Consider the following 25,887-nt stretch of genomic DNA (forward strand, 5'->3'; position numbering starts at 1 on the left):
CGGAGCACAACTAAAACAGGTCTTAACAGCACAAGATCCAGCGGCAGAGTGCTGAAACATGGCCGTTCTCCAGGTCCTATCGCACCTCTGTCTAAGTGGGGGAGCACCTTGCTACCGTACTGGTCAGCCACATTTCAGGCGCTCAAAGCTCAGGTAAATTTCATCTCTTTGGTCCCACCAAAGGTGGCCAAAGGATCGTCTCAAAGATGATCATATATTCACATTCACTATCTGCGGTTAGCAGACGACCATACATTCATTCATTTCACAGATCTCACCAAACTGGATGTTGGGATTTATTTTGTGGGAGTGCACATGTGATCAATTAAATAAATAAATTGTCATTCTTTCCTACACTGGTATCTGGCTTCGCTGTATTAATTGAAATTGAGTTATTTTACCAAAAAAATGTGTTGTTCTGACAAAAATAATGAAGTATTTCGTACCTATTTTCAATGTCTGGCGGTACTGTACCCTTTCACACCACTGATTTTCAAATCCTTTTGAATTTTGCATTGTGATGTACAGTACATATAAAGAAATTTCATCCATCTGATGTGCAGGCTGCAAAAGAACGTGTTTTAAACATTTCCGTAAATAATATTATTGTAATGATTTTGTATCATAATGAGTTATTTTCAAAGAACAAAATACATGGGACATGGTAAACCGAAAATAAACTGAATGTAAAATTAAAAATTTAAACAAAACAAGTAAAATAAATAGAATAGTAACGAATATCTGGATGTTTTGATTAGGTTATTGAAAATACTCTGACAGCACACTGTGTACAGCTTATTTTCCAAAAAATAGTATTTCAAAAAGCAGCGTTATTAAGCAGGGTTTCTTTAATTCATGTTGTAACAAAAGTTTTCATTTTTCAGTATTTTGGTGGGTTACTTTTGAATGTACAGTTTGCAAGAACGTAAATTATATATCAACGTTCATACGAAAAAATATGTGTGATAGTTTCTAAGATATTTACTTAACCTAAAATGCCAAATTACCTTTCATAGTCGGTTCACTTGAAAGTGAAAGTGGGCGCAAAAATATATGTATTGCACTATTTTGCCCCCTCTCCACACACGCAAAGTTTCACAAATATTTTTTATTGACACCTGAAAATGTTCCCGTGTTAGTGTAGAACAAATATTGCCTGTCAGAAGATTCGAAGACAAACACCTCGACAAAAAAAAATTCATCCACCAAATACGAAACAAACATGCAACCAAGGAAGTCCATCACTTAAAGTGTCTAGGTAAATTAAATTCTGAAAATACAGAAACGAAAGGCGCGAGAACATCCAGTGCTTACATAAAACAAATACGAGAAGGTGCAACTTATCCCGAGAAAGATCTGGCAATCAAAGAAAAAGAGGCAACTCCATACACAGTACAGAACAACCCTCGATCCCAGACTGATTTGGGAGTTCAGATTCTCTCTCTCTCTCTCTCTCTCTCTCTCTCTCTCTCTCTCTCTCTCTCTCTCTCTCTCTCTCCCCCCCCCCCCCCCACACACACACACACACACACACACACACACACACACACACACACACACACACAGTAACAACCTGTACAATCCTGCTCCTAGACTACAATGAACTTCTTATCCACACGAGAATGCACCAACAAAAATTATTCCTAAGCCACAACAGACAAAACAAGCTGCAAAATCTACTACACCAATCACACTGCAGCCTCTCTTTGGACAAGCGATCCACGCTACAACAACAGTTTGTTAAATTATTGTTCTACGTGGATAGTTTTCCATCAAACTGGCAAATAGCCACCCAAAAATTATACCCCACAACCCGCAAAGCTACGCGACGCAATACTTACGTCCACGCCATACAACTCGTAGATGGTAGATATTCTCAGACAGACAGGATTTACCGAATAATTGGACCTCTGCGGCCTTCTGCTACCAATGAATTTTTATCCAACAAGACTAATAATAAATACAATAAAATAGGTTTGACTTCATTTGGGAAGGAACGGGAGAATCAATTTTCATTATTGTTTACAAAGAAAAACTCAAAATCGCAATATAACGATGTCCTACATGAAACCTCCGCTGACCAGCTAGTATACGACCACATGTTAAACAAGGATGAGCGCAGCTTGTATTAGGATTCTGAGACAATGGGAAAGTTAAATGAGTTTAAGAAGAGAGGTTGGACGACACCTGATGAAGTAGATGTGCGAACCTCTCGTGGCAGCAGCGGCTCACGACAAACATCTAAGCGATGTACTTTATGCAGTACTATTTTCAGTTTGCCAGAGCGGCAGAATGACAGTCCTACAGTACGTACAACTTAGACTGCACTTTACGTCGCCCCGACAAACGATTTTCAACCTTCTGCTGCGTTCATAATACAGAATCAATGAGGCTGCAAATTGTGCCCACTGAATGTAAATCTGTTTCGAGCCTTTCTCGGCGCACTATGTTGCCGCAAATGTGTCACTAATTGCCAGTAACTGACACCAAACTAGTAAAATGCAGGAATTCATTGAGTTTTCCATCGCACAACGCCAGTCCTTAGACATTTCAAATACTACTAAATTGGTGATTTCTGTCCGAGGTACGGACGCTGATCTGCACCTAACAGGCTTTCTTGGAAGAACTGTCCCCACTTCGTGTTGCGTCAAGAATAAAGTCAACGCTTTGTAATTGAGGGTCGAAAAACCCTAAATTGGAAGATTTTAATACCATCCATACAAGTTTAGGGAACAGACAAAAGTAATGCAATAGAAAGTACTAAACGAAAAACTGAAGTAGTAACGACATTAAATCTGTTTATCACAAAAATATTCAAATTATCTCTGAAGGAAAGTGACGAAGACTGACCGAAAGCATATGTGGAGAAATTTTTAAGACTCGAGAAAGTGCTATTAATGAAAAGACTGCGCCCATTAACAATGTATTTGTATAAATTTTTCAGGTATTTATCATCACCGTGACGTCCTTAAGGCCAAGAAATACTTAACACTATGTACAGGGACTAACCATCACCTTTCTTATTGCACAAAACTGAAGCCAAAATATTTGTAAGATAATTTCACAAATTTTTCACCTCCGACCGCGACCGTCCGGCACCCCTACTGATATCGTACGAACTACGGAGGTGAGAGAATTAGACTCTGAATAAATTGATTGGTGATTGATATTGTCTAGTTTCTTTCACTTACACTTGGCAACTTAGCTGGATTGCATGTATGAGGCATCCCTTAACTTCATTGTCAGCACTATGGAGAAAAAACTTTACACTGCTTGAAACTAAAAAACATTCAATCCATTCATTCATTTATTTGTCAGATTTTTTGGTTATGGGTCAGAGGCGTGACCTCTCTCTCCAAGAAATGTTGAGACTTAAGTAGTCATTGGAAGAAGAAAGCACTGACTGCGTATGGCTAGGCGCAAATTGAGACGCGTATAGCACGTGTGGCGCGACACGACACGACAGCGCGGCGACACGCACGTGCCGCACGAGTCGCGCGGTTCCAGCGCACATTGGGACGCGTACACAATGCTTCGCACGCGCCGACTGGCGACGCTCTGTGCAGACAGAACCGAACGCGCGCACCCTGCTATCTTTCTCAAACAATTTTACAGACTCTATTCACTGAAAATATTTGATTTTTGCCTTACTTGTGGCGTTATGTCTCAGCTTCGTGGCGAAGTGCCTATCATCTCGCTAATGACCATTCTTAATGTGATGTACACATATTAGTAAGATACTAAGCAAAACTCAAAAACTTTGCAACGAAAATTAGGGGTCGCTGTGATTTTGCGTTTGGTGCGTATTACACCATATGTTGCTGCGTATGAAATTTAGCTAACATGTTTAATTTCTGTTTACACTTGGGAGGAGGTCTACCTGCCTCCGATCTCGAAAAAATAGATCCTATGTAGCGCGCTCATTTCCGATCTCACGCCCGCGAGAATGAAATACTCTGAACATCTCTCATATCTCCTAAAACGCAACAAGACATCGAAAGGGAAGTTTGGCGAATGATAGCACACAAGGAGGATAGTGTTTTGCAGATTCTGAAACACACAAAACTATCTATGGCGATATATCAGTACTTATACTTTCTTTTTTATTTATTACACTCCAGTGACTAATTTTTAAGAGTTGTCGACAGCTAGCGAAACAAGAGCTTCATAGTATGAAAATAAACATGAAATTTCCTCTTTTATATTACTGCAAACTGATACTATGAGGTTTCTCTTAGGCTATTGAGCTCTGATTGACAATTATCAGCTTAATGAGGCATTCCGTTTCGGATTTCTGTCGCAATAGCTGCTGTGAGATGAGTTTGGCAAATTATACTGTGAGAAACAAAGTACAATTAAACCAGTCACCAAGAGGAATGTGGCCTTTACTCATAAATGGTGATGCTTTTTCGACTGAGGAAAGGTTAACAACTCACACAAAAATAGATTGCCAATTCCGCTGGTGGAATCCGCGTAACCCATCGTATTTTTAACACTGATCGTCTGGAATGGAAACTTACCAAAGGATTTTATTCCTTCTCTTGATCTGAAAAGTATTAAAATAATGACAAGCGTTCCTTAAGGCGGAATGATGGGCACATGCCAGATACTGGTTATTCACCTACGGCTTGCCAAACTGACAATGTGTGATCGCGAATAAAATAGTTGGAACTGAGAAAAATAATTGATCAGTCGCACAACACAATGGTCAGTGTATCGTCAGCAGCGAAGGATAATGCACGCGACAGGAATGCACAAGCTAGCCATGTGTGCCTTGTGAGCTGGAGTTCCAAAAACATTGTCATGAAAGTAGATCTGCCTTTGTCAGCAGTACATTTCAACAAATTAAATATATCCAATCGTCAAAATATCTACGGGTGTACTGCCGGTCTACAGTGTCCAACGGGCACAATATTTCGGCGATCATACATGCCGCCATCATCAGGTGAACTGACGGACTGAGCTCCTGTGAACGTGCCGGCACGGAGATCCGTACACTATGGCTGCTCAGGGGGAACTGGGTTCGGTCGCGGCGGCGGTCCATTTAAATACCCTCCGCCCGCGGCGCGCTCACTCCGCAGTCCGCGCCCTGCGCCACGGTCGCGCGGTGGAACAGATTGCGACGGCGTCTGAGATGACGTCGGTGTGATGGCTCTGTCCGCCGTGGTCGTCACAACTATACGTTTGCTCTATTTACTCTTGATTAACCCAATCGCTGGTTCCCAAGCCTTGCTAAGATTATAGCCACAGTCACGGTTTATGAGGTCGTCATTGGTGCAAATTTCGATGGCCTCTCTAACAACGCTGTCCCAGTATCTCGACGTCTGTACCAGAATCCTCGTGCGTTCGTACTGCATAGCGTGATTTTCCGACAAACAATGTTCAGCGACCGCCGACTTGCTCGGATACATCAGTCGAGTGTGCCTCTGGTGTTCACGGCATCGATCCTCGACGGTACGCATCGTCTGACCAATATACGACTTGCCACATTGACACGGAATCTGGTACACGCCGCCGCGGGCGGAGGGTATTTAAATCGGCCGCCGCCGCGACCGAACCCAGTTCCCCCTGAGCAGCCATAGTGTACGGATCTCCGTACCGGCACGTTCACAGGAGCTCAGTCCGTGAGTTCACCTGATGATGGCGCGTGTATGATCGCCGAAATACTGTGCCCGTTGGACACTGTAGACCGGCAGTACACCCGTGGATATTTTGATTATCAAATACGCCGGGAGAAACTCAAGAATCACGTATCTAATCGTGACACTCTTTTAGGGTATTCCTACTTTGTAATAATACCAACCATTTTCTTCATTTGTGTAGCCTGTTGTATAATTAGTTTATTAATGCTGATAATGTACATCCAACAATTTAAATGCTTTTTCTCATCACGGCGGACCAATTAAAACATTGTTATTTGCGACTGCTTTTCAACTGTTTCTAGCTTGCAGCGAAAATGTGTCTTATTACTTTACTACATCCATATCCAAGTAATCACAGTGAGACTTCTGTACTTCATATCCTGGACGCTCTTTACCAGGGGCACAAAGGGATCACACTTGTGGAGATTATCCCTTTCTTAATTTTTGTAACAGGTCGTACATATACGGCAGCATACGAGGTAGCGAGAAAATAACCTTGTTTTACTTCACTGCCTTGCTTCTTAATCACACGATTTTATAATAATCCTTGCTTCTTTATTCACTACCCACTGTCCCTTCTTGCGATCTGAAAACATCGCGGATGCATATGATACAATTCCAGCGGCCAATGGCTCACCAGTTACTGAAGTATGCATTTTTCTTGACAGAATGCAAACAAAACAAAAAACTATACAGATATAAATAACAGAAAAGTATAAAGTACTAACAAAGAAATCTGGAGCGCTTAAATGACGAAAAACTAAACACTACCCGGGCAATACTACCGCTGCTGATATGCGCCGTTCCGATGTGAGCCATATGACCGGGCTACTTTACCGCTCCCCGCCTAAAATTTCGCCACGGTGGTAGCGAGGCACGCGCGGCGCGAGGAACTGCCACAACCACAACGCCGCGCGACCTGGCACAGGCGCGTGTCGCGTCCCAATGTGCGCGGTCCCATTTGAACCTGTCAAGTTACAAAATTGCGCGCTGCGTCGCGCCGCACGCACTATACGCGTCTCAATTTGCGCCTAGCCTATTACCATCGATCGCTACCGAATTTCTCGAAACTCTCATTTTGCCAGGCAGCCAAGTATGGCCTTAACGTCGTCCTGCGCAACCACCGAAGTCTGGACGCAGCAGCAAACAGCAGACCTCAAGAAAAGGCAAACTTAAATAATGTCGAAGACAAAGGAGCTAGCACTCAAGATTTTGTCGGTTGGTTTAAAAGAGAGGGGAGGGGGGGGGGGGGCAAACTGCGAGGTCATTGGTCCCTTCTTTCTGGTAAATCATTACACAAGGGAAGGAAGAAAAGAAAGGAGATCGATGTACTGTACAATAACAAGAGAAAAAGAAAGAACCGGATGAATGACAGTAGTACAACCAACACTACAATGGACAAAACAGGAGAAGAAAACCAGAGAGAGAAGCAAGAAATAGGTAGAAGGAACAAAAACAAGAGAGCAGATAACCGTGTGGCTGGCCGACCACGAGAATAAAAGGAAAAGCCAGTCACTCTGCGACACATTAAAACAATCCAACGTAAAACCATTAGAGTGTAGAACAAGAAGGGACAAAGGACATGCACTGAAACTAATATAAAATGATAAAACCCACCGCCACGTATAAAACGTATAACTAAATTAGCCAATGAGGCGTTGTCAGCTAAAATTAATGGTAAAGAGTCCAGTAAGTGAAGAGTCCGTCTCAGGACAGCCAAAGGAGGACAGCTGACCAAGATATGGGCCGCTGTCAGCCGTGCGCCGCCCCAACGCTGAGGCACGTGATCCAGGCGCAGGAGGCAGCCGTGGGTCAGCCGAGCGTGGCCAAAGCAGAGCTGACGAAACCACAGAGCCCTTGCGACAGGCCCGCGAGGAGATCTTCCACACTTTCCTAATCTCCTTAATGCTTTGTTGTGCATACGGAGGTTACGCCATTCCGTCTCCCAAAGCCGCAGAACCTTGTGGTTTAGTATTGAACACAGGTCAGTTGCAGAGAAGCCGATCTCCATAAGCGGTTTCCGCGTAGCCTGTCGGTAAGTTTGTTGCCTGGGATGCCTACGTGATCTGGGGTCCAGACAAACACCACTTGAATGCCTCTACCGTTCCAGGGCATCGATGGACTCCTAGATGGTCGCTACCAAAGGATGACGAGGGTAACACTGGTCGATAGCTTGTAGGCTGCTCAAGGAGTCAGTATACAGGAGAAATGACTCATCAGAGCATGAGCGGAAGTGCTCAAGAGCACAAGAGGTAGCTCAGAAGCTAAAACACTGCAGCCATCGGGCAAGGAATGCTGTTCAATATATCCTCCACGGACATACGTGAAGCCGACGTGATCAGCCATCGAACCGTCTATGTAAACCACTTTGTGGCCTCAGTACATATGGAGAATCTAGAGGAAGTGGCAGCAGAGAGACGCAGGGTTAACTGAGTCCTTAGGGCCATGTGAAAGGTCCAGGTGAACCTGCAGCCTAGGTGTGCACCATGCAGACGTACGTGGATGGACCTCAGGTACAGGTGGTGAAGGAAAGGACTCCAGAAAGAAAGCATCAGACACGAACTGCAATTGGAATCCCTGACCTGAGCTGCCGATGCGGGAGATGAACTGCTGTGGCTGGAAAGAGGCGGCAGTAATTCAGATGAGCAGGAGAAGTATGAAAGTGTGCAACTAGCCAGCAGTTGTGCACGCCTATTCTGCAATGGAGGGATTCCGGCCTCTACCAGGACTCTTACTAAAAGCTCCTGTCGCTAGGCGAACGCCACAGTGGTGTACTGGGTCGAGTAAACGCTGAAGGCGCCGCCGAACCATAAACCGGACTCCCCTAGTCAAGGCAGGATTGAACAAGGGCTCTTAGAGCTGCAGCAGTTGGTGTTACTCAGGAAGCGGAGGGCATGAGGTGCTGCCAACACTTCCACTTATGCTGACGAAGGTGAGGAAGCCAAGTCAATCGGGCGTCGAAAACCAGTCTGAAGAATCGATTTGTCTCCACTACAGCGAGTGGATCGTCATGAAGGTAAAGTTCTGGTTGTGGATGAACGGTACGAAGCTGACAGAAGTGCATAACACACGACTTTGCGGCCGAAAAGTGGAAACAGTGGGCTAGAGCCCATGACTGTACCTCGTGGATGGCCCCCAAAAATAGAGATACACTCAATACAGAGCTCTGCATGATCCCATTCTCCTGGATGTGGGAGGCACTATGCAAGACACCAACTGACATGGAAAGTATGAAGAGAGAGGAAATTTTGGATAAAAATCGGGAGAAGGCCTCCAAGAGCCCACTCGTATAATGTGGCAAGGATATGACGACGGCAGGTCCCTTTTCGTAAATCAAAATGGACGGCAACCAGGTGTTGGCGTCTGGAAAAGACTGTTCAGATGGCACACTCGAGGGAACCTGGCGGAAGCCGCGCTGACATGGAGCCAGTAGACCACCTGACTCCAGGACCCAACCAAACCACCAACACACCATACATTCCAGCAGCTTACAAAGAACGTTGGTGAGGCTGATGGGCCGATAGCTATCCACACCAAGCGGGTTTTTACCGGGTTTGAGCACTGGAATGAGAGTGCTCTCCTGCCATTGCTATGGAAAGGCGCCATCGCACAAGATCCGGTTGAAGATGAAGAGATGTCGCTAGAAATCAGGTAAGAGATGTTTATGACTGGATCCGATCTGGCCCAGGAGCTGTGTTGGGGCAATGCCCTTGGGCACTGAGGGGCTTCCACTCGGTAAATGGGGCGTTATAGGATTCACTGTGGCGTGTAGTGAACGAGAGGACGCCCTTCCAGACGCCATTTGAGAGTGCGAAAGGCTAGGGGGTTGTTCTCCGACGCAGAGGCTCGAGCATAGTGCTCAACAAAGTGCTCGGCAATTGCGTTTGCGTCGGTAGATAACTCGCCATTTGTGTTAACGCAAGGAACACCTGTTGGGTCTCCCAATGGTCGAGACACATCCCTCCCAACACTCCTGCTTCTGGTAAGTTCGTGAATGTAGGCGCGGAGCCCTTTAAAGGCTATGAGGTGCTCCAGGGAAGGGTGCCGCTTATGTCGCTGTAGAGCTCGCCGACTTCTAGCGACTACCAAGGGATTGCCTTTCCACCAGTGCACCCTGAACAGCGAGGGATCGCGCGTTCTGCTCAGAAACGATTGTTCTTGTCACCCGCTCAATCATCACATCTGTGTTACCGTGTGGGGGAGATTCAGCAGTGACACCATAGGTGGAAGTTTCTCAGTCCACCTTGTTTAAAGCCCGTCTCGGCAGGCGTCTGTGGGCCTTACGCCGGGGCAGTGACAGGAAGATGGGGAAGTGGTCACTACCACACAGGTCGTCATGTGCTCTCCAGTGGATAGATGGGAGAAGTCCAGGGCTGTAAATTGATAAATCAATGGCCGAGTAACTACCATAATCCACACTGAAATGTGTGTCAGCCCCATTATTTAGGAAGCAAACTGAGACAGTAAAGTTTCGACATTTCTGCCTCGACCAGTAAGCATGGTGCCACCCCACAAGGGTTTCTGGGTGTCAAAACCTCCCAAAAGTAGGAAAGGTTTAGGGAGTTCACCAATCAGTGCAGCCAATACATTCAGCGGTACTGCACCATCTGGAGGATCATGTGCATTGCAGACAGTATTTCCTGCCTCATCATTCTGAGAGCCACAGCTTCATAGGTGTTTGAAGCGGCACATTTCACTACAGACTGAATTTAGGACATAAACGCAAACTCCACTTGACAGTGGATTATATTCGTTATGGTTCCTGTAATACCCCATACAGCCGCATAGGCCATGGGTCCTAATTGCCGGGAACCAGGTTTCCTGGAGGGCAATGCAGAAATCAGATGTAAAGCTTAACAGTTGCTGTAACTCAGCCAGGTGTTGGAAAAAGTCGCCGTAATTCCACTGGAGGATGACATCTTGTCACTGGTAAGGCATGGAGCATTCAATGAGGCAGTTTACACCTCAGGGTCACCTGCTGCCACTTACTTATTCCGTGAGCTGTCTATATCCAATGTGTGAGTGTCTAGCGAGATCTAGATCCTCAGCAGATGCCAGAATCTCCACTTCATCCGCAGACACAGAGCTTGCCTGTAGCAGTGGTGATGGATGCCACCGCTAGTCCCTTGGTCTTGGGGATCTTTTTGGATTTCTCTCGCTGTTCCTTGGGTTTCCCTGGCTGGGAGGACTTCATTGATTCAGTCTCCAGGACAGAGAATGAGCATGAGCATGACGCCCTACAACCAGCTGCTTTTGGGCTCCTCAGCCACTGGCGGGTGTCATCTACCTCACTATCAGAAACCTGGGAAGGGAGTGACCAAAGCGACCCATTCCTAGCGAGAAGAGCCGAAGAAGACTTACGCTTCTCCAGCTTAGAAGTGGGAATGGACGTTCCCAATGGTTGGGGGATGTTGCTCCTGAAGTAGGTGGTGCAGGAGCAACAGGGAGGGAAGTGCCCCCACCATCAAGGGGGCAGGCATAAATCTTCCAGCTCAGGGCTGATTGGGGTTGGTGGAGCTGATGGTGCTAGAACTTGTAGCAGCAGCGTAAGATGTCATGCATACAGGATGCAGGTGTCCAAATTTTCTCTTAGCCTCAGTGTAGGTCAGTGGGTTCAGGGTCTTTTACTCCACGATTTTCCTTTCTTTCTGGCGAATCCTGCAGTTTGGTGAGCAAGGCAAATACTGCTCTCTGCAGTTGACACAGATGGGAGTTGGGGCACGTGGAGTACTGGGGTGTGATGGGCATCCACAATCTGGACATGTGATGCTGGAAGCACAGTGGGAAGACATATGGCCAAACTTCCAGCATTTACAGCACCACATTGGGGGAGGGATACAGGGCTTGACATCACAGCAGTAGACAGTCACCTTGACTACCTCGGGTAATGTATCACCTTCGAAGGCCAAGATGAAGACACCAATGGCAACCTAGTTATCCCTCAGACCCTGGTGGACACGCCAACTGAAATGAACACCTCGCCATTCTAAATTGGCATGCAGCTCGTCAGACTGCGAAAGTAGTTCCCTGTGAAATATGATACCTTGGACCATATGTAAGTGCTTATGGGGTGTGGTTACAGAAAGATCCTCAGCTTGTCACAAGCGAGAAACACCTGTGACTGGGCAGAAATGCTGTTTTGATCAAAACTGACCCATATCTCATTTTGGACAATCCGTCCATCTCTGAAAACTTGTCCTCTAAATGCTCAACCAAAAACTGAGGCTTCATCATGAAAGATTCCCCATCAGCTCTCGGATTGGCAAGGTACTGGGGAGGGGGGGGGGGGGCGGCGAATAAGAGCTGCTGCAATCCTTAGCCTGACATTCCTCCCATGGTGTGGCCAGGGAGGGTAACGATTTGAGGTAGTACTTCTGTGCATTGAATTGAGCCCGTGAACAGTTACAGACTGCTGGTGTTTGCCCATAAGCAAGAGATGAAGTACTACACTTCACTGCATATCATCCACCCTGATGCCACCCAGTCATCAGGGGCCCTCCCCATGGGCACCACCCAGCTGCAGCAAAGGCCACCTGGCAGGATGGCCATTGCCCTCTGTCCCAATGCCCCAGGGGGATGGGCATCTAGCCCTTGGCATACGTGGGTGGTTAAGCACAGGCATCAGCAGAGCGATCCCTGTGTGGTCAGGGGGCTACAACTAACAGGTTACATGGTGGCCCCACCACAATGAACTGGCTACTGTCCTGGATATCAGGTGCAAAGAAGTCCATGTTCATCATCTACACAGAAAGCGACAGTTCATAGTGGAAAAAACACCCAGGAAGGTGTCCTCACCCAAGAGATGGAGAATGGGTGGGACTGCAATGTGACAACGAGAAAGTGGGCTAAATATCTCTATGCACGATCTGCACATTGCACCATGTAAGGTGCCCTTCCCCAATTGGCTCGTTCTTCTAGAAAATTTTTGAAAAATTGAGGTTAAACATTAAACCCTAGAGGGGACCATCACAAAGGCCGAAACGTGTGGAACTCCTTGTAGTCGCCTCTTGTGACAGACGACAATACCTTGAGCCTATTCTTACCCACGGACCTGCAGGGGGGGTTACAGGAAGAGGAAAGGACAAGTGGAGGGGGGGGAGGGAGGAGGTTCGGTGTGGAAATGGGCAGAGTAGGGGTACCCCAGAAATCATACATGCAGTGAGTCATCAGCAACGCCACCACCAACCTGTACCAACATCAGACAACACCATATAGTTATTGCAGTACAATGGATACCAGGGGAAGAAGACACAAAGAAATTGGAAACAAAACTGCACAACTGTCCAGACAAAATGGAGGCACACGACAGGGAGAACCTGCCCAGTGTTGAGGCACGGCCAATGCCTCCATAACTCACTTCTACGCTGAGGGACTAATTCCATAGAAAAATTCAAGGACACACCTGAGATTGAATCGACAGAGGCTTTCAGATCTGAATTTGGGGTCGAATAACTAAAGAAAGGGGGTGGGGTGGTCAGGAGGACAAGAACAGAAGATGGAAGTCACACTAGAGACAAGCAAGGCACAGTCCAACTGACAGACCTACCTGAGGCAGATAAGGGTGGGCAATGGCCCAAAGCCACACGAAGAATAGGAGGGGTGAGCAGAGGAAGAGCAGATACTGATGACATAGGAAAATAAATAGGACTGTTGATTTTAAAAGTAAGGGGTCCCAGCATCAACCAGAAGACTCGACTAGGGCAATGTACATCTACATCCATACTCCGCAAGCCACCTGACGGTGTGTGGCGGAATGTAAATGGCATTTGTGGCTGAATAGATACCATGATGATGAACTGGGTCCCAGAGTACCATTGTGAAAGTGAGAAAGTGACCCATAAACTGGAGATCAATAGTCCAGATGGAACACCAAAGTAGGGTTGAATGGACTGTACCCTGAAGAGGTGTGGGCAGGGAAGTGAAGGCCACTGAGTTCACAAAAACAGCCAACCTTCCAATAACATATGGAATAACCAAGTAAGCTTTTTTTCGAAAATAAGGCCAAGGAAGGGGAAAGGGAAGTGTATGATCCGTTAGGTTTTGGGCATCGAGGCAGAGCTCTGGATCAGGATGGACCATAGTATAAGAGACAGGAATGCACTACCCTCGATTTTAAGGGAGAGAACTGAAAATCATGTGAGAGTGTCTTGTGGAGAAGTACCAGATGGCACCCTGGAATTGTCATTCCACATAGGCCACCCAGTGGAAGCTAGATCGAATACATTTATCTTCCACATACAGAGCCAGTGTGACTAACGGTCCATCACAGGCTGCTAGTCTATATAGCAATGAGGAAAAGGACACAACAGAATGCCATCCTCATGGAATGCCATAATCCTGCTTCTGTGGCGAGCTGAGAACAGTGCCAACCTAGACTGAACAGCCGATGGGACAGGAACTGACAAATAAGAATCTGATGGTGGACCAACTCCTAAAGGAACAACTTTTACACAAGTTAAATATCAGAGTGACATCAACCAGTGGCACCATCGCAGAGCTTAGCACACTGTTGCTGGGAGGCCCCACAGCTGAACAGATTGTAGAGGTATGTGCTGCATTGGAGTTTTGTGCTCTCTCTCTTTCTGGCGTGAGAGCTAACATCAAATTTATGTGGGACTGTCAGCCCACCCATACCCAAATAAGTAGAGTGCAAGCCCTCCTCAATCATTGGGTTTGTAGGCTGTATACTTTAGAGCAGGTAAGGGCTACAGCTGAGCAAAAGTTAGCAGCCAGGTTTTTACTTCACGAAGTCGTCGAGTTTGAAATAGAACTTAACGCTGTAGGATGCCAGGAGAGGTACCTCAATAACAGTAGGGAAATTGCTGTTCTGCAAGAAGGTAGGGCTGTAGTAAATCATCTTATTTCATGACTTGTAGCTAAGTTCCCCAATCCTATATTTACGCTGGTGCAGGGATTGGATGTGCTACTGTTGGATGAGTTGCCACACGTTATTGAAGTGCTTTGGTTGTTGGTACAGTCTGCACCTTACTTTAATCCGGCATTGATGTTTCATTGTTGGACTATCAGTTATATTGTGATCATTCTCTTTGTAGGCGCGCTCTCTCTTGCAGCCCACCTTACAACGATGTCGTGCTGCCAATCTACAGGTGTTGTTCCTAATGGGTTACTGTAAAGTGAGTATCTCTATACAAGATTTTTCATCAGTTGTTCAAGTGTTAGTAATTAGGTATCTTTCAGGCAGTTTGTTATTGGGCATTGATTGGACCCAGCAAGCGGGGTTAGTTTTAGATTACGCTGATAAAGTATTTTCCTTTAGGTTTTGTACTGAAATTCGGATTACGTTGATGTCGAGTTGTGACTGGAGTTAATAATGTAGCTCTGGAGAGTTCTCAGTTTGGTAAGTTTGATCATCGCGCTAGTGTTACGGAAATGCTTCAGGAACTCGGGTGGGAGTCTCTAGAGGAAAGGAGGCGTTCTTTTCGTGAATCGCTACTGAGGAAATTTAGAGAACCAGAATTTGAGGCTTACTGCAGTACAATTTTAGTGCCGCCAACTTACATTTCGTGGAAAAACCACAAAGATAAGAGAGATTAGGGCTCGTACAGAGGCATATAGGCTGTCATTTTTCCCTCGTTCTGTTTGGGAGTGGAACAGGGAGAGAAGATGCTAGTTGTGGTACGAGGTACCCTCCGGCACGCACCATATGGTGGATTGCGCAGTATGTATGTAGATGGTGTAAGCCACATACCCAGTGGGGAGGCTGAGGGCCTGTTTAATGTTCTATCTCAGTTTCCTGACGTTTTGACCAAGAAACTGCGTGTCACTAATAGGATTCTTTACAATGAACGGCTGACCAATGATTCTCCAGTTAGACAATCCCCATATCTGCTTTCACTGCCCAAGAGGCCTTACGGCGGATAGTGGACGAAATGCTTGAAGGAAGGAGTAATTAGGCTATCAACATCTACTTATGGTTATGCTTCACTGATGTTTTTAGTCCTTAAAGAAGAGTCTGGGTACCACCTGCTCGTTGATTACATGCAGTTGAATCTAAACGTTATTTTGCAAACTGTTCCGTTACCGATTTAGAGAATTGTTTTACCTTGTTTAATGGGACAAAGATTTTTGTAGTCTTCAATCTGAACGAGTCGTATTATCAGATTCCTCTCACTGAAGAATCAAAGCCAGTAATGGCCGCCTGCAGTGACGAACTGGAGGTAAGTTACATTTGGACTGTACACAGTCGCAGCCATCGTTTACCGAGTATTGGGTAATAACTTGCGGGATCTGAAATTAAGTCGGCTTACAGTTAATCTGGACGATTCTGTCTGGAGTGCCCTCTTCGAACACCAACATCTGGAGCAGGTTTGTCGACGTTTTCCTGCTGGCGGCCTCATAGTTAATCTGTCTGAAGGAAGTCTAGCACGTGGGGAAATTCTTTCCTAGGGCATTTAGTGTCAGCTGAAGGGGGGGGGGGGGTGAGGATCTATCAAGGATGGGCTAGATATGTGAGTTTACCCCATCTCTGAACAAGGGAATTGCATGGCCAATTTTTCTTAAGGAAGTTCGTGCCATAATTTGCTCAACTGGCGGCGCCCTTGAATGAATTTCAGAAGACAAATGTGGAGTTGAGGTTGGGAGAATCCCAACAGTGGGCCTGTGATGCTCGCAAGACAGCTTCGGCGACCCCCCCCCCTCCCTCCCCCCCCCTCCCTCCCCCGTTCTTTTAGTGATTTCCAGTAACCTTCCGTTGTGCAGACCGATGCATTTCACTCAGGTGTGGTTGCTGTTCTGCGAGAAGAGAGGTGAAAGGTGCCCCATAGCTTGTTCATCTGTATCGCACTTTCTGGCTGAGCTAAAATGTTCGGTCTCTGAGTGGGAGGCATTGGCAGTATTGTTTGCCTTAGAGAGATTTGGTTTTTGTCTTAAACATCGGCATTTTGATCTGGAGGCGGATAACCAAGCCTTAAGTTGGGTCCTAGTCCGGCCCACGAAGACCGGACGTATTGCCCACTGGGCAGTCGGAATATCGGCCTTTCGTTCACTGTTAGGAACATAAGGAGCACCAATAATTCGGTAGGCGATGCCGTAAGTCGCATGTTCACCGAAGGTAATTAGAATGATCAGGGTAGTCCATGTGCAGAGAATTCCAGCTGGGCAATGGCTGCCCTCTGAGTGGTTCCTGAGTCTTACTAGTTTGTGGGAGAACCGAGGCAGGATCCTTTCTTGAAGGTAATTAAGCAGCAGCTTCTGTAGGCGACAGGTAATGTTCGTTGGTTGGCGGATGGGACTAAACACTGACGTCAGAGTGGGGAAGGAAGTAGGTCGTGCCCTTTCAAAGGAACCATCCCGGCATTTGCCTGAAGTGATTTTGGGAAATCATGGAAAACCTAAGTCACGATGGTGGATGTGGGTTTGAACTGTCGTCCTCCCAAATGCGAGTCCAATGTGATAACCATTGCGCCACCTCGCTTGTGTGTGGTGTGACAGGTTATAGTGTAAGAAAGGTTCAGCAGAAGCGAGGAATTTTTTAATATTTGTTTTCCTGGTGAACCAATTCTCGCTATTTCCTATTATTTCCATAATTTTGCAGCAGGTAGTCATTTAGCAATTGCCAGATCACAAAGATTAAGGAGCACATCGCCTGGCCCCCCTTTTATCAGGTGATTCAGAGGTTAGTGAGCGAATGACACAGCAGCAAGGTAGCCAAGTCTAATCTTTATTCTCAGAAGGGGATGTTGCATTCCGGGAAGGAAAATAACTCAGTGGACAACCTGTCCACCGATCACATTTGTCCATTTCCTAGCACACTGGATGGTGACCTATATCTCGGTTGTTGTGGATGCATCCTCGAGTTGTGTGTGGCTTGTACTAAATACTGGCGTCACAGCCGGTCTAAGGAATTGACATTTACCTATAACATTTTCCATTATCGACCTTCCGAGTTAATTTTTAATGATAGTACCCAGCGTTCGTTTTGCACCAATTTAGGTTATGCTTGAGAGCGACATTGATCCTTCCACCACAATACCTTAGTATCTGACGCCTCGCTTAAATGGTTAAACTTGGCTTTTAACTCTACTCACCGCAATTCAAGTAAGGCCACTCCAGCCTCTTGTGTGTTAAGCTATCCCACGAGTTCCCCATTCGGCAATTTGTGGTCAATGATCTTCTGCCTGGTAAGAACCTCAGAGGCCATTAAGGAAAACTTTAAATGGGCGTGTAGGTACATAGATTTCTCCAGAGCAGCGCGACGTTATAACGAAGGGTGTCGATCCTCTGAAGTTAAGCCAGGGGATAAGGTGTTGATCCATAATTTTGGAATTTGGGCGGACAGGGGAGAGGCAGGGTAAAAAGGCAATCTCTAAGTATGATATCCCGCGTTTTGAGAGCCCCTGTCCAGTTTCTGAGGTCCTTTATCCAGTCAGTCTCTCGGGGCAGACTGGAAAAATCTTAAGTCCCCGTATCTCAGGTCAAGAAGGGGACTAGTTTCCTTGTTTCTGTGAGAGAAAATGGAGACTGGTCTTTTCGCTCTTTTGCGGGGGAGGATAGGCCGTGTGGCGCACCAGTGATTCATCGATTCGCACCTTTGTGCTATCTTCTGCTACGCCTTAGGTCTGGTGGTAGCGGCGTCTGCTGGCCGTTTTCGCGCAGCTGGGAGGCGTGGCTCTGACACCGTTTAGCAGCAGATGTCGCCTGCCTGCTACGACGTCTGGGCTGGCTTCAGCACCAGTCGGCATCGTGTAACAACGAGAGCCACAATTGTGTCCTTGCAGGGCTGTATCGCTGCAGCTAAGCTGTGGATGTGCAGTTGGGAGTAGCCGCGCTTGAGAAAATTTTTCTTTTCGCACCCAGAAAGTGTCAGAAGTACCAATTACTGTACAACTTCATTTTTTTTTCTCCCTGAAAGTAACAGACATTCCGTATTTCAAGAAATTGTACCAAGTCAGTAACCATTATCTTGCGTGATTGTAGGCGTCAGTTTCACATAACAAGTAGGCCTAATTGCCCCTGCATTGAATAGAAATGGCGAGGAATTGAGCTTACACATTTTCAAAATATGTCCGTAAGCTGTAAGACCAAAGTGATCTCACGAATGACTGCGTTTACAAATCTTTAACCCTAAATGTGCAGGGTAATCGCTTTCCCGATATATCACCGTTCTTCCAAAGACCCCATAACAGACCACGGGTATAAAAGTTACACATCACAACACCGAACAACTTTGCAAAGTAACCACATCTCTCAGAGCTTGATGTGGCAGCGGGAATGGTACACTTTAACACAGAAGCTCGAAATTCAGTTAATCGTAATCTGCAAGATGTGCAGGCGGAACAACTGAAGTTCACGACATACCCTGAATGAGATATCACACCTATTGATGGACTACTCACTACATTGCCACAATCCCGTGAATTGCTACGGATGAAACAGGAAATATGTAAATTTATTATCTACTAATAATGGTAACGAATTTCTTGCACTACGGGAATGTTGTCAGTTTGATCAACATTACAAACTTAGCACAAAAGCTGATGTATCGTTACCATCAGGTAGACACTCCTATTTTAGTGACGATAAACGTCAGGGAAAGGAGAATTTGAAGGTTTGTAGAGGAAGATTTGAAAGCTAAATATGGAGACGTATTGAAAATAATGGAATACCGGAAATCGCAAAACTTAATCTGAGATGGGGTGGTCAGATGAAAAATCCACAGCATGAAGTGCAAGAACTGACATGTTTTGATTACTCAAGGCGGCAGTGGGGTCCCAATATCAGATACACGCCGTTGTACGAAGTGGCTTTACAACCTGCGTCGTCTTTGTTGGGAGTGAGCCATAACGCGAAGGCCAGTACAGGATGCACTCTCGCTGCACCAAGTTTCTGTTTAGCTACGTCAACACCCTTAGTGTGAAATAGCTGCTTCCAGGACCAACAAATTTGAGTTCCGTTACTTCACTTAATTATTGACTTAGCACTGTATATATTTATATTGTCATGATCTGCACATTATGAGGCATATTATTATGCTGAAAGGTTAACAACAGAAGCAAGCAAGCATTACAGCTAAAAACTGTGTGTGTCTTCAAGCAGTTTAACTGACAGCACGCAATTATCTTTACTATATTCATCCAGTATTTGAGAATGAAGACACCTCGTGACTTTCTCGCTTATGTACATGAAGTTCGTTTGGAAAGCTTATGAAAGACTTGAAATTAAGCTTGAAGTGCAATACTGAACGCAGTAACTGGTTTATGAGGTGGTCACACGACTGAAGCTGTTTTATACACGACAGTCCTTAAGGATCAGAGGTTTACTGGTACTTTTAAAACACTTTTAGACACAGCATTTCATCAGATTAGAGATACATGGAAAGACCAATGCCGTAACAGGACTATTCAAAATGCCGACATGATAACAGTGCGTGCATAATATTAATTTACAACGAACTTTATTGCGAACACAATTTTATGGACATTACGTAACATCAGTGGATGTCAACATACAGCAATATAAACACATTAAGTATGATTTCAGGATCGAATCCTTGGTCATTCATTCACAGATTTTATTTTCAACTATCTGCCCAATGTGTTTCGGAGTTACAGCTCCATTTTCAAAGACTGTGTGCGTATAGTGAGCTTGTCATTTGCTTCAGTTTTTTAGGCTAACTACACATTTCACGACGAACTGCACCTTCAAGTGAGGTAATTAGAGAAGACCATTTCTCTCCTTCTCCTAGCGTTTTAAATGATTACCTGCTTCTGACAACTTTCGTCCTCTGCATTGGTGAGAAACATTTGCGCTTACAAACTGATAATATTTGACGTCTTAATTACAGTACTATATGACTCAAATGTTGCATATTTGAGCATGTTACAGTCATTTGATGGAGTAATGGAATAATTTTCATTTACATAATTGACAAAATAAAGGAAATCATGTATTACTATGAGACTTGACAGTTAATTTCAGCTATATATACATATTCAACATGACATTTTACTTTGCCACTTATGTAACAGCGATTTGAGTATAGAGGCAGTAAACAGTATGAAGTTTGTAAGAGGGAGGGGAGCGGGGGTGGGGGATGGGGAATGTCGCCAACTACGGAACCACTGGTCTTGGAACTGTCATTGTTCTTCAAGAGCCAACTCGACCACGTCTCGCCAGGTAAATCGTCGGGAACCGAAACCCACTTTTGAGGTGCTGGCCTACCGATTGCATCTTTCACTGTGTGTCTTGTAAGGTTGGTGCTTTCAGGTCAGGCAGAAGTGATAGTCCAGTAGCACTGAAGACTGCATTCAGCCAACATCTTTATCTTCTTCGCCAAGTGAAAGACTGTAGGTGAAGTTCTGGCTGGACCTCTTCTCATATTCCTGCTGGCTGATCTGCACAACGATCTTCTACAGTGACACATGATCACAACTCTTCCAGTTATAGTCACCAAAATAAAAACGACGAGAATCAGGGCAGTCTGACACAGAACTTTGAACACGATACAATCTGAGAGACTGTATACTGCAGATATACTTCTTTGGCAGGAAGTACACTGGTATCTGATACTTTCAGCAATCTGCCTATTGGCTTCTGTCTCGGGTTCTTCGGCCGACGTTCATCTAATGATTTTTCTGACGTTTCGCCAGCACGAGTGGCTGGCATTGTCAAAGCTTCACCCTCCATTGCCGGTGGTGAACTGGAGCCGAGCTCGCGGGCGCAGACTATATGTACCTGGCGCGCCAACGTCCGAGGGCTTCTCCGCGGTCATTTCCGGTGCGGTTCTCCTCTTGCTACCTGCTACGGTCGTTCGCTGCAGTACGGGAAGCCAGGATCCGTTGACCTTAAGGCTTTCCTCTTTCTTGTTCAAACTGTTCGCGTGTTTTTGTATTTCTACAGCTTCTCTGAACAAGCGCGTGTGATAGTGGTTCTCTACAACCAGAACTTCCGTGTCGGCGAATTTTATTACGTGGTCGGTCTCATTCAGTGCGTGTTCTGCCACGGCCGATTTCTCCACCTGCCCCAACCTGCAATGTCGCTTATGCTCCTTGATCCTGGTGTTAATGGATCGTCCAGTCATCCCGACATAAACTTTTCCGCATGTGCATGGTATGCGGTATATTCCCGACATTGAAAGTGGGTCTCTTTTCTCCTTCGCCGATCTAAGACACTCTTTGATCTTCCTTGTCGGTTTGAAGATCGTCTTTACGCCATGTTTGCGCAATATACGGCCGATTCTGTCCGTCACTCTGGGAATGTATGGCAGAAAGGCCGTACCCGACATTTCTTTTTCTGGTTCCTTACTTCGCCGAGTGTTTGGCTCAGTTACACTTCTAATATAATTTGTGGAGTACCCATTGCTCCTCAGGACTGTTTCCAGGTGTTGCATTTCTCGTTTGAGGTGTTGCGGCTCACATATTCGTCCTGCTCTCGTTACGAGCGTACTAATCATGCCCCTTTTCTGGCTCGGGTGGTGGTTTGACAGTTTGTGCAGGTATCGGTCCGTGTGAGTCGGTTTTCGATACACGCTGTGTCCCAGGTCTTCGCCGTCCCTTGTGACCAGCACATCTAGAAATGGCAGTTTCTTGTCCTTTTCTACTTCCATGGTAAATGTTATGTTGGCATGGAGGCTGTTCAAGTGTCTTAGGAAGTCACCGAGCTCTTCTTCACCATGGCTCCACACCACGAAAGTATCATCGACGTACCTGTACCACACCTTAGGTTTGCAAGTGGCCGAGTCCAGTGCCTGTGCTTCGAATTGTTCCATGAAGAAGTTGGCCACCACTGGACTGAGAGGACTACCCATGGCGACGCCTTCCAGCTGTTCGTAGAAGTCGCCATTCCACGTGAAATAGCTCGTGGTGAGACATGCATGGAAGAGCTTTCTGATGTCTTGAGGGAAAATGGAACCGATGTGCTCCAGAGCGTCACTGAGTGGCACTTTCGTAAATAACGAAACAACATCAAAGCTGACCAGGATGTCGTTTGGTGCAAGTTTGTTTCTTCAGCTTCTCAATGAAATGTCCTGAGTCCTTAATGTATGTGTCGGTCTTCCCCACGTGTGGTTGGAGCAGAGAGGCCAAGTAACCTCACTGAACGACAATTGACCGAAGCGGAAGTGTCTGTTCTTCAAAAAGGAGGGAATTTCGCTATCATCCCGAGAACCATACCTATGGAGGACATCATTGCCAACACCGAAGCAGCCATTCGTGCCCTTCCTTGTGAAAGGGCAGAGGAAATACGCACGGAAACAGCCAGGATACTGCGCCGAGCAAAACCGCCAGCTTGCAACCTGAAGAAAGAAGAGGTACAAGCCATTAAGAATCTCAACGCCGACAAGAGTATATTGGTACTGCCTGCCGATAAGGGGAATGCGACCGTCGTAATGAAGACCGAAGATTATGAGCAAAAGGTCCGAGACCTATTAGATCCGACGACGTACCGAAAACTAAGCGCAGATCCGACGCAACGTATCACACGGAATACGAATCGATTGATCAAGGCGTCTTCTCTGCCGGCGGACATACAGAGAAACCTGCGCAACACAGAAGCCCTACCACCTCGGCTGTATGGATTACCCAAGATCCATAAGAACAACGTTCCACTGAGACCGATCGTTAGCGCTCCTGGATCACCGACAGATAAACTGGCAAAACACTTGGCCTCTCTGCTCCAACCACACGTGGGGAAGACCGACACATACATTAAGGACTCAGGACATTTCATTGAGAAGCTGAAGAAACAAACTTGCACCAAACGACATCCTGGTCAGCTTTGATGTTGTTTCGTTATTTACGAAAGTGCCACTCAGTGACGCTCTGGAGCACATCGGTTCCATTTTTCCGCTAGACATCAGAAAGCTCTTCCATGCATGTCTCACCACGAGCTATTTCACGTGGAATGGTGATTTCTACGAACAGCTGGAAGGCGTCGCCATGGGTAGTCCTCTCAGTCCAGTGGTGGCCAACTTCTTCATGGAACAATTCGAAGCACAGGCACTGGACTCGGCCACTTGCAAACCTAAGGTGTGGTACAGGTACGTCGATGATACTTTCGTGGTGTGGAGCCATGGTGAAGAACAGCTCGGTGACTTCCTAAGACACTTGAACAGCCTCCATGCCAACATAACATTTACCATGGAAGTAGAAAAGGACAAGAAACTGCCATTTCTAGATGTGCTGGTCACAAGGGACGGCGAAGACCTGGGACACAGCGTGTATCGAAAACCGACTCACACGGACCGATACCTGCACAAACTGTCAAACCACCACCCGAGCCAGAAAAGGGGCATGATTAGTACGCTCGTAACGAGAGCAGGACGAATATGTGAGCCGCAACACCTCAAACGAGAAATGCAACACCTGGAAACAGTCCTGAGGAGCAATGGGTACTCCACAAATTATATTAGAAGTGTAACTGAGCCAAACACTCGGCGAAGTAAGGAACCAGAAAAAGAAATGTCGGGTACGGCCTTTCTGCCATACATTCCCAGAGTGACGGACAGAATCGGCCGTATATTGCGCAAACATGGCGTAAAGACGATCTTCAAACCGACAAGGAAGATCAAAGAGTGTCTTAGATCGGCGAAGGAGAAAAGAGACCCACTTTCAATGTCGGGAATATACCGCATACCATGCACATGCGGAAAAGTTTATGTCGGGATGACTGGACGATCCATTAACACCAGGATCAAGGAGCATAAGCGACATTGCAGGTTGGGGCAGGTGGAGAAATCGGCCGTGGCAGAGCACGCACTGAATGAGACCGACCATGTAATAAAATTCGCCGACACGGAAGTTCTGGCTGTAGAGAAGCACTATCACACGCGCTTGTTCAGAGAAGCTGTAGAAATCCAAAAACACGCGAACAGTTTGAACAAGAAAGAGGAAAGCCTTAAGGTAAACGGATCCTGGCTTCCCGTACTGCACCGAACGACCGTCGCAGGTAGCAAGAGGAGAACCGCACCGGAAATGACCGCGGAGAAGCCCTCGGACGTTGGCGCGCCAGGTACATATAGTCTGCGCCCGCGAGCTCGGCTCCAGCGACCCATCAGCCTTCTGAGCTCGCTCAGTAAGATTGTTGAGAAGGTGATTCTCAAACGCATCACTAGGCACTGCATAACAAATGACATCCTGAGACCGGAGCAATTCGGCTTCAGGAATCACCACTCCACAACACAACAACTCCTACAGGTCGTTGAACATATAACACATGGTTTCAACATAAACAAAGCTACAGGGGCAGTGTTCCTGGACATCGAAAAGGCTTTCGACCGTCTATGGCACAACGGCCTCATCCGCAAACTCAGCGACGCGGGATTCCCCGACGGGCTGCTGCGTCTAATACACTCATACCTCACAGACAGGAGTTTCAACACTGATGTGCAGGGAAAACAATCAACACGACACGGTATACACGCGGGAGTACCCCAGGGAAGCATCCTAGGGCCCCTACTGTTTAACCTCTACATAAACGATCTCCCAACCACACACAACACAATGATGGCAATCTACGCGGATGACACAGCCATCCTTGCGCAAGATTGGAAACCATCAAACATTACGTCACGCCTACAGACTGCACTCAGAATGGCCGAGCCTTGGTTGGAGAAATGGCGTGTTAGAGTAAACGTCGACAAGTGCGAAGCCGTTCTGTTCACTAGAAGACCGAAGCAACTGCGCAAACACCGTTACTGCAGACCAATAACCCTACATGCACGTCCAATACGTTTCCGCGAGAAAGTCAAATACCTCGGTGTCTGGCTGGACCGGAAATTACTCTGGGGGGGACCACATACAACACATGACCAACCGAGCTAGCGCGAGGCTCAAACAGCTCTATCCTATGCTCAACAGGCGTAGCACACTGAACAGAAGGGTGTCGAGGTCCATGTACATGACACTTATCCGACCCCTGATGACGTACGCAGCTCCTGTCTGGGGATACGCTGCGCCTACACGCCTGCGCCGTCTGCAGCTCATACAAAACAAAGTACTCAAAATCATAAGCAATGCTCCACGATACACACGCATCGCGGACCTTCACCGGGAATACCGACTTGAGACTCTCACGGAGGTAATCCACAAACTCACCACAAGACTATACAGAAATTCCAGACATTCGCAGAACCCGTTTATTCTGAATCTGGGGAACTACGACCACAACCATAGATGGAAACATAAAAGACCAAAAGATATACTTGTAAGGGCATAACATCTATGGCCAAGCATACGCAAACATAACGGCACAGGCGAGCCCCTGTTAATCAGACGCTATTACTGGATAT

This window comes from Schistocerca nitens, chromosome 1 (assembly GCF_023898315.1).
Source record: "Schistocerca nitens isolate TAMUIC-IGC-003100 chromosome 1, iqSchNite1.1, whole genome shotgun sequence".
In the NCBI taxonomy this organism is placed as follows: Eukaryota; Metazoa; Arthropoda; class Insecta; order Orthoptera; family Acrididae; genus Schistocerca; species Schistocerca nitens.